Genomic DNA, 9,152 nt, shown 5'->3' with positions numbered 1-9,152 from the left:
GTAGCTAGGACTACAGGTGCGCACCACCACGCCCAGCTAATTTTTTTTTTTTTTTTTTAAGTAGAGACAGGGTTTTACCATGTTAGCTAGGATGGTATCAATTTCTTGACCTTGTGTCCGCCCGCCTTGGCCTCCCAAAGTGCTGGGATTGCAGGTGTGAGCCACCAGGTACAGCCTGATCTGATGGTTTTATAAAGGGAAGTTCTCCTACACACCCTGTCTTGCCTGCTGCCATCTAAGACATGACTTTGATCTTCCTTCACCTTCCACCACGATCGTGAGGCCTCCCCAGCCATGAGGAAGTGTGAGTCCATTAAACCTCTTTCCTTTATAAATTACCCAGTCTTGGGTATGTCTTTATTAGCAGTGTGAGAACAGACTAATATAATGGGTAATTTATAAAGAAGAGAGGTTTAATTGATTCACAGTTTCACATTGTGGGGGAGGCCTCAGGAAACTTACAATCATGGCAGAAGGCAAAAGAGAAGCAGGTACCTTCTTCACAGGGTGGCAGGATGGAGTGAGTGCAAGCAGGAGAAATGCCAGACACTTATAAAACCATGAGATCTTGTGAAAACTCACTCACTATCACGAGAACAGCATGGGGAAAACTGCTTCCTTGATCCAATTTCTTCCACCTTGTCCCACCCTTCACACGTGGGGGTTATGGGGATTACAATTCAAGGTGAGATTTGGGTGGTGACACAGAGCCAAGCCATATCATTGTCCAATGGGGATAAAAGCAAAATTCAGAACAATGTGTATAGGAAGCTGCAATTTGCATTTAAAATGCTTGTGTTCAGAGCCTAATTCTGAAACAGCACATAAAAAACTGGCATCAAGAGTTGATTTGGGTAGGAATCTTGGGTATGGAATAAGTGAGAAATGTACTTGTTTCTAAAAAATATGTGCACACATATTTGCAATGGCTAAAAGGTGTGTTAAGTAAAATTGATGGGACTCCATTGATTTGGACTGAGCTCCTGCACTAGACTCCAACAGACCAAATGGAAATGGAGTTACTCAACTAAAGTTCCATGTCACCAAACCAAAGTTAAATTGTTTATCTGATTTTCTGAGAAATCACAAGAGAGATGATAGCCAAATCCCCAAATAGGCCAGTTTTCAACCAGGATGATAAGGAAATCCCTTCTGCTTTAACCCTTATAAGGAAAATAACCTGAAGTAGCCTGGTGTTAACCAATCCGATTTTTAAAAAGTTATGCTGGCCAGGTGTGGTGGCTTATGCCTGCAATCCCAGTACTTTGACAGGCTGAGATGGGAAGATCACTTGAGCCCAGGAGTTTGAGAGTAGCCTGAGCAACATGGCAAAACCTTGTCTCTACAAAAAATACAAAATTAGCCAGGCATGGTGTTATGTGCCTATAGTCCTAGCTACTCAGGAGGTTGAGGTGGGAGGACTTATTGAGCCCAGAGGTTGAGACTGCAGTGAGTGGTGATTGCACCACTGTACTCCAGCCTGGGTGACAGAGCGAGACCCTATCTCAATATAAATAAATAAATACAGATAAAAATTAGGCTGTTTCCTTATTTCTACTCAAGTTACTTTATGAAATTCAACTGTCCTGCCATGCCTAATGGTGTTCCTGTCTAAATCTTTAGTTGGGATGCTGCTAAATTCTTGAATTACTAGTGAAAGCCAATGAGATCTTTAAATCCAATTTGTTGAAGTTTTATCTTTTGACTGGCAGAAATAACCCAAATGTCCATTGATGAAAGAATAGATAAAAGAAAATATAGCATATCCATATAATGGAAATATTTTGGCCATGCTACAACATGGATGAACCTTGAAGACATTATGCTAAGTGAAATAAGCCAGACACAAAAGGACACATATTACATGGTTCCACTTGTATGAGGTATCTAGAATAATCAAATTCATGAGACAGAAAGTAGGATAGTGATTACCAGGGGCTGGGGAAAGTGGAGAATGGTGAGCTAGTGTTTAATGGGCACAGAGGGTTTTGTTTGCTTACTTGTTTGTTTTGGGTACGGAAAACTGAAAAAGTTCTGGAGATGGATAGTGGTGATGATTGCACAACAATGTGAATGTTCTGAGTGCCACTGAACTTAAACATGGTTAAAATGGTAAATTTCATGTTATGTATGCTTTACCACAATTAAAATATGTATATGCAGTATCTTTTAAAGTCTTTATATTTACTTTTATATTCATTTTTCTTTAATTGAAGGAAATGGAAGACATTTCTACTAAAATTATAGATGCATTTATTATTTGACCAAGATGTATCCTACAGATATGCCTGCTCACATATGGAATGTCATTATGTTCAAAGTGATTCACTGCAACATTGTAATACTAAAAGACTGGAAATAAGGTATGTAACTAGAAGAAACTGGTTAATAAATTATGTGTATCCATGCAATAGAGTACTAAGCAACTGAAAAACAAATGAGGAAGATCTCTAATTTATTGATTTAGAAAGATTTTCAGGATAGATTAAGTGAAGAGAACTTATGCCAAGTGTATCTAGCATGCTACATTTGGCATAAGAAATGGGAGGAGTAAGACTATATATTCATATGAGCTTATGTTTGCACAAAACACTGAAAAGATAAACAAGAAGACACTAATAACAAGCGTTACCTGTAGCAGGCAAGGGGGATGGAGTCGATGGGAACCAGGGTTGAAGGGAGGTTTCTCTGTTTATATTCTAAAATAGTGTTCTGATTTTTGAACCATGTAAACATAGTATCTAATCAAAATAACAGTTATAAATATTTAGAAGGTGAAATAGGGAAAAGGGGGGAGTAATAAAGGGGATACTCAATTCATCCCTTCTACTGCTTACTGCCCCCCACATCAGCTTTATGAATGTTTTAGTTGGTTTCAAATCTGAGATTAACTGAAATAAATATAACATTACAATAGTTGTATTTCCGGCTCTTCACATGGATTAACTTAATCCTTCTAACAACATAATGAGATAGGTACCACATTAACATTCTCACTTTAACAAATAAGAAAACAGAGGCACAGAGAGGGTAAATAACTAACTCTAGCTCTCACACAGCTAGTAAATTGCTGTTAGAATTTGAGCCCAGGTGGGTGTGGTGGCTCATGTCTGTAATTCCAGCACTTCGGGAGGCTGAAGCGGTTGGATCGCTTGAGCCCAGGGGTTGGAGACCAGCCTGGGCAACATTGTGAAACTCCGTCTTTACAAAAAAAAAAAAAAGAAAAGAAAAGAAAAAAAGAAAGCTAAAAGGGCATGGTGGCGGGCGCCTGTAGACCCAGCTACTAGGGAGGCTGAGGGGGGAGGATCGCCTGAGCCTGAGAAGTCAAGGCTGCAATGAGCCATGATTGTGCGTGCTACCGCACTCCTGTTTAGGCAACAGAGCGAGACCTGTCTTAGAAAAAAAAGAATTTGAACCTATGTCTAAAATTTTAAAATGTCATTATGTAAATTTGTATTTTACATTCCCATCATAAGCGCATGAGAATGCCTGTATCCCCATATGACAGGTGACACTGAGGAGCAGCAAAACTTAATTTTCTCCCACAGGCTAATGGAGGAGATACGGTTTATCGCTATTGTTTCAATTAGCAGTTTAACACTTGGAATTAAGTCCTCCAGACCCTCTGCGCTTTCTCCCCTCCGCCGAGAGGGGGCGCTCGCTACGACACGCCGATTTCTTATGGTCTTAATCGGCTTCCCAGGCACAGTGCGCGTGCGCTTAGCCTGTCCCAGGTGTCCAGCTTTGTGCCTGATTGATGTAATCCCGGCTGTGGTCGGCGCGCAGTTTTCAGTCAGGGCGGGACTGCGGGAAAAGAGCGTTCACTGGATCCAGAACGCCTCTGGGCCTCCAGGCCGAAGGGTTCTGGGCGGTCCTGGAAGGGTCTGGCGGCGAGTCGGGCAGCCCACGAGGGCGGGGAGGGCGGGGCCGGCCCCGCAGGGTCTTGGGCGTCGGTCGTCTGTGGGGCCGGAGCTGGGCGCGGAGCCCCTGACAGTGCAGGTACGGAGGCGCGACCCTGCTAACCGTCTGCTCCGCCGGCCTACTACGTATTCGTGAGGTTGCCGGCGGTGGGCTGGGGATTCGGTGCTGGTCTAGGGCAAGACACCGAGCCCTGTGTGCAGGGCGGGGACTGGCAGGGATGGGCTGAATCAGGGGTGGGCGCTTGCCGGGGTCTGGGGGCTCCGCCTGAGCGTTTGCCCCGAGGCCCGTCTGACCCACCTCAGCTCTTCAGCCTAGCAGTGTTCTCTTGGGATCAGAGTGACTGCGCCTTAGAGTTCCTCCAGAACTGCAAGGGTCTCCCTTCCGTTCCTGCGAGCGTCCGAGGCGCCCCTGAATCCATACTGAGCTACAGGTTTCCTGTGGGCACATGGTTGAGAAATTCGTGTCAAACGGGGAGAAAAATCTTAAAGGACTCACAGCATGGGAGTCTGGATATGTATGGCTTGTGTGTGTGATCCTACTGCTGGGGTCCGCCTTAGCTGGCAAGATGATCCTTGAAGTCATCTTGCGCATCCCTTATCTTTAGACAGAACCACAGCTAAATCACACAGATAAGGATCTCTGCTGTTTTTAGAGGCAGGGGTTTGAAAAGTTACCCTCATTTATTGCAGTGAGGACAGCAGCAAACCCATGTTGATCACTGGCTACTCGGGTATACTTAAGGTACTGAGAGGCGAAAAGCTGGGAGGTAGAGATTGACATCCTTTACTTAATGTACTGCCAAAGCCTAAGTTATGAGATGTTAAAAGAGATAATGATAACTTTATTTTAAAAAGGCATTTTTGTTCTCAAAAGCTGTTGGAAAATTCGTGGTTAAACTTTACTACAGAATATTGCAGAGCCTTTAATATGCTAATAATATTTACCATGAATCTCCAACTGGGGGTATGGTATGCAGAATTTCCCAAATTTTACTAGGATATACTGTTATTCTTGGGTGATGCCCCTGGTTAACATGTGGAACCGTTTGGGAATTGGAGTTCCAGAATTAGAAATTCAGGGTTTAGAAGGGGCAGTAGGGGTCAGTGCGTTTTGAGTTTTAATGGTGTGCACGTGTAATGGGATCTCGTTACAGTACAGGTTATGATTGGTTCTACATTTCTAACAAGTTCCCAGGTGATGCTAATGCTACTGGCCCATGGAACACAATCTGAGTAGCAAAAGTGTAGATCACTGGATTGAAAGTTAGAGACCATGTTTTCCAGAACAGAGTATGCTGCCTTGAGAGATTAACTTTGTCCAGGCCTGTAAGATAGGAGTTTGGACTACAAGATCTCAAATATTTCTTTCAGATTTAAAATTCTGTGAGTCTAGTCTAGTTATCCCCGTAGTGTTGAATTCTATCTAAAATATTCTTGCCAATTTGGTAAATTTTGCAGTTTGGCTTGAACATTTAAAATAATGGGGAATTGTCTACAAATAAGGCATCCCATTTTATTCTTGGAATAGCTCAAGAAGGAAGTTCTTCATGTTCCTGAAATACATCTCTGCAACTTCCATGCTGTTGGTCCTAGATTATCTCTCTCTTTTTTTTTTTTTTTTTTGAGGCGGAGTCTCGCTCTGTCGCCCGGACTGGAGTGCAGTGGCCGGATCTCAGCTCACTGCAAGCTCCGCCTCCCGGGTTCACGCCATTCTCCTGCCTCAGCCTCCTGAGTAGCTGGGACTACAGGCGCCCGCCACCTCGCCCGGCTAGTTTTTGTATTTTTAGTAGAGACGGGGTTTCACCGTGTTAGCCAGGATGGTCTCGATCTCCTGACCTCGTGATCCACCCGTCTCGGCCTCCCAAAGTGCTGGGATTACAGGCTTGAGCCACCGCGCCCGGCCCCTAGATTATCTCTTAATCAAACAGAAAAAAAGTGTCACCCGTCTTCCTAAAAAGTTGACTCCAAGTATTAGATGACAGCTGTGCCTACTATGATTTTTGTAAGTGGAATTGTGTTTAATTCTTCCGTTATGTTTAAGAAATCCCTTTCTTTTTTTTTTGAGACTGAGTCTGGCTCTGTCACCCAGGCTGGAGCTCAGTGGCTGGATCTCAGCTCATTGCAAACTCCGCCTCCCAGGTTCACACCATTCTCCTGCCTCAGCCTCCCGAGTAGCTGGGATTACAGGCGCCCGCCACCTCGCCCGGCTAGTTTTTTGTATTTTTTAGTAGAGATGGGGTTTCACCGTGTTAGCCAGGACGGTCTCGATCTCCTGACCTCATGATCCACCCGTCTCGGCCTCCCAAAGTGCTGGGATTACAGGCTTGAGCCACCGCGCCCGGCCTAGAAATCCCTTTCTTAAATTTGTCTTTGTTATGTGTGGAGTGTAGTGGGGCTTTGGCTGGACTTTGAAGGATGAGTGTGGCTTGCAAGACTAGAAAAGTATCTTAAGCAGCTGACAGTGGTGCAGAGATGGGATTGCATCTGTTGAATCCAGGATTGTTTGATTATAGCAAGAAATGAGATTATCAATGAGAGATGTCGAGCAGATGGATGTAGGGACAAAGCAGTGTTTTAGCAGATGTATTTGCTTTACTGTGACGTATAAGATGGTTGGAACTAGGGAAGGAGGGGGAGAGGGGGAGCTGGATAGGCTTCGCGTAGCAATGTTAGAGAAGTTAGGTTGATGATAATAATAATGCCTTGTATTTATGTATGACACTTTACAGAACTTTTCACAGGCATGATCTCATTTGATCTAATATTCCTATGAGGTAGGCAGAGCAGCTGTTATGCTGTTTTGTAGATGATGCACCAAAGAGGGTAAATGATTTGCCTTGATTTTCAAAGCTATTACATGGCAGCCTGAAGTAATGATAGTGATAGTGGAGGAGAAAGGAAAGATGCAGGAGGGAGTACTAAGGACGAATTGATAAGTGGGGCCTGACTGTGAGGATACAAAGGAGAAGAAATTGTTAGGGAAGAGTCAAAGTAGTTGGGTGAATCATAATGCCATTGACAACTGCCACTCTAGGTTTTACTCTGCAAGCTCTATCATTGCTAGCAGCTGCTTGGAGTTACAGGTTGAGAGGGATTCTAGATGATTCCCAGGTTGCTTGGCCTGTCTACAGCTACTAGGTGATACTGGGTGCGCTTGGACTATCCGTCTCATACCAAGTAAAATAGGAACTTGGTTCTCAGTGTCCCCTGAAGAGGTAAGAGCTGAAATATTGCTGGATTCATGTCTATATTAAGGTCCTTGCCATACTGGAGACTCTTGACTTTGGCTTTGTATCATTTTGCTTTTGAGATTCAGGCTGATATTAGTTGAATGTGGTCAAGGGACAGGTTAGCTGTTTAGTCTGGCCTCCCCAAGGGCTTCACTACAGCAGAGCATGGGCCCTTGCTGCCCCCAAATCCTCCCTAATGCTGTTTCCCAGGAGATCTGCACCTCACCTAGAGCCGTCTCTGTTATTCTTTTACCCTGGAAGTATATGAGATTGAGATTTAGTGTCACTACCAAATTCCATAGAACCTAGGGCTGTTCCTGCACTTTTAGTTTCTTAGGCTCCTATCTGGAATGGAAAGAGCCATGTTTACTGAGGGTTGGGGGAGAGATGTGTGTGTGCATGTGTGTGTGCACTTGAGTATTGATTTCCCCAATGGTGGTGGTCTTCAGGGGTTGATCTACTCTCTGGGAAAACTGTCAGACAATTTATATCCTGAGTGTGATGTTGGTACAGGCATCTATTCAACATTGAATGCCTTCTCTGTGCAAAGCCCTATGTTGAGTGCTTAGATACTGAGATGGATACAATCCTCTGTCCTGGAGGAATTCATAGTAGAGTAAGAGACGATATTTTAAATAGAATGTGGTATTGAAATAGAGATATGTCCCAAGTGCTCTGTGAGGGCAGAGGAGGGAATGATTAGCTTTACATGGAGAAGCCAGAAGAGTCTTTAGGAAAGAGGTGAGAATTGGGCTGAGCCTTGAAGGATGAGGAGGAAGAATGGTCCTGGTGATACTTGTAACATTTGCAGATGCATAAAGGGAAAGGCAGATAGATGCAAGTGGCTGGAATAAAAGAGAACTTTGGTGATTGATGCGACCGGATTCATAATGAAGCCACGTTGTTGTATTTTGTTTTGTTGTTTAGAGATGGGGTATCGATATGCTGCCCAGGCTGGAGTGCAGTGGCTATTCACAAGCAAGATCATCAGGCACTACAGCCTGGAATTCCTGGCCTCAAGTGATCCCCTTCAGCCTCCTGAGTATAGGTGGGTCTGCAGGCTGCTGTGCCAGTTTGAGAATTTGAGGCCAGTGTTTTTTTTTTTTTTTTTTTTTTTGAGATAGAGTCTCACTCTGTCACCCGGACTGGAGTGTGGTGTGGTGGTGCAATTTTGGCTCACTGCAACCTCCTGAGTATTTGGGACTATAGCTACTACAACTAGGACTACTCAGCGTCCTTAGTAACTGGAACTATAGGCATGCATCACCATGCCCAGCTAATTTTTGTATTTTTAGTAGAGACAGGGCTTCACCGTGTTGGCCAGGCTGGTCTCAAACTCCTGGCCTCAAGTGATCTTCCCGCCTTGGCCTCTGAAAGTGCTAGGATTACAGGTGTAGCCACTGTGCTTGGTCAAGACCAGGTTGTTAATGGCCTGTAGTGCAGTGCTAAAAATATTTCATTTTGTGGGCAGAGAAACCACCGGAGGCTTTTAGGCAGGAAGATGATGTGATTGTATTTTGGGAAGCTAAATGTGGAAATAGACTGAAGGGGAAGAACCTGGTTCAGGGACATCGGGAGACTCTTGTAATATCATGGACATGGTTTAGGGCTGATCTAAGGATTAGGTCAGTGGGGACGGAGAGGGCAGGGTGAATCTGAGAGAGACTGGAGAAACAGAATTAACCAGACATAATGACTAAATTGGTTGTTGAGAACAAGAGAGGGAGTTGTTGCAAATGACTCAGTTTTCTATTTTGAGTGGATGGTAGTGCCAATAGCAAAGAGGGAATATAGAAGAGGAGCCTTTTTTTTTCTTTTTTTTTTTTTTTAAAGTGAGGGAGATATCAAGTGTATTTTGGGTCATATTGAACTTGAGGGCTCTGTGGCGGTTAGCAGACAGGGTGAGATATGAGTCTGAAGTTCAGAAGAATTTCTGTCTAGGGGCAGTAAGTATGAGTGGTAGTTGAAGTTGTAGGAATGGATGAGCTCTCCCAGCCATGCT

The 9,152-nt window shown here is 44.1% G+C and overlaps 1 protein-coding gene across 6 annotated transcripts in view; it reads left to right on the top strand.

Annotated features, from left to right (window-relative positions):
- The first annotated feature begins 3,711 nt into the window (after positions 1-3,711).
- Positions 3,712-9,152, top strand: part of DCTN1 (dynactin subunit 1) — a 31,621-nt gene continuing 26,180 nt past the window's right edge. For 3 of the 6 annotated variants that reach the window (XM_010379238.1, XM_010379237.2, XM_010379236.2), the window contains exon 1: positions 3,712-3,999. The gene's annotated coding sequence lies outside the window, so the exon portion shown is untranslated. The remainder of the gene's footprint in view (positions 4,000-9,152) is intronic. The other 3 variants (XM_010379235.2, XM_010379233.2, XM_010379232.2) reach the window with 1 other exon arrangement.

The sequence above is a fragment of the Rhinopithecus roxellana genome, chromosome 17 (assembly GCF_007565055.1).
Source record: "Rhinopithecus roxellana isolate Shanxi Qingling chromosome 17, ASM756505v1, whole genome shotgun sequence".
Lineage (NCBI taxonomy): Eukaryota > Metazoa > Chordata > Mammalia > Primates > Cercopithecidae > Rhinopithecus > Rhinopithecus roxellana.
The sequence above is the reverse complement of the archived record's forward strand: the minus strand, read 5'-3'. Positions and strand labels throughout refer to the sequence as shown.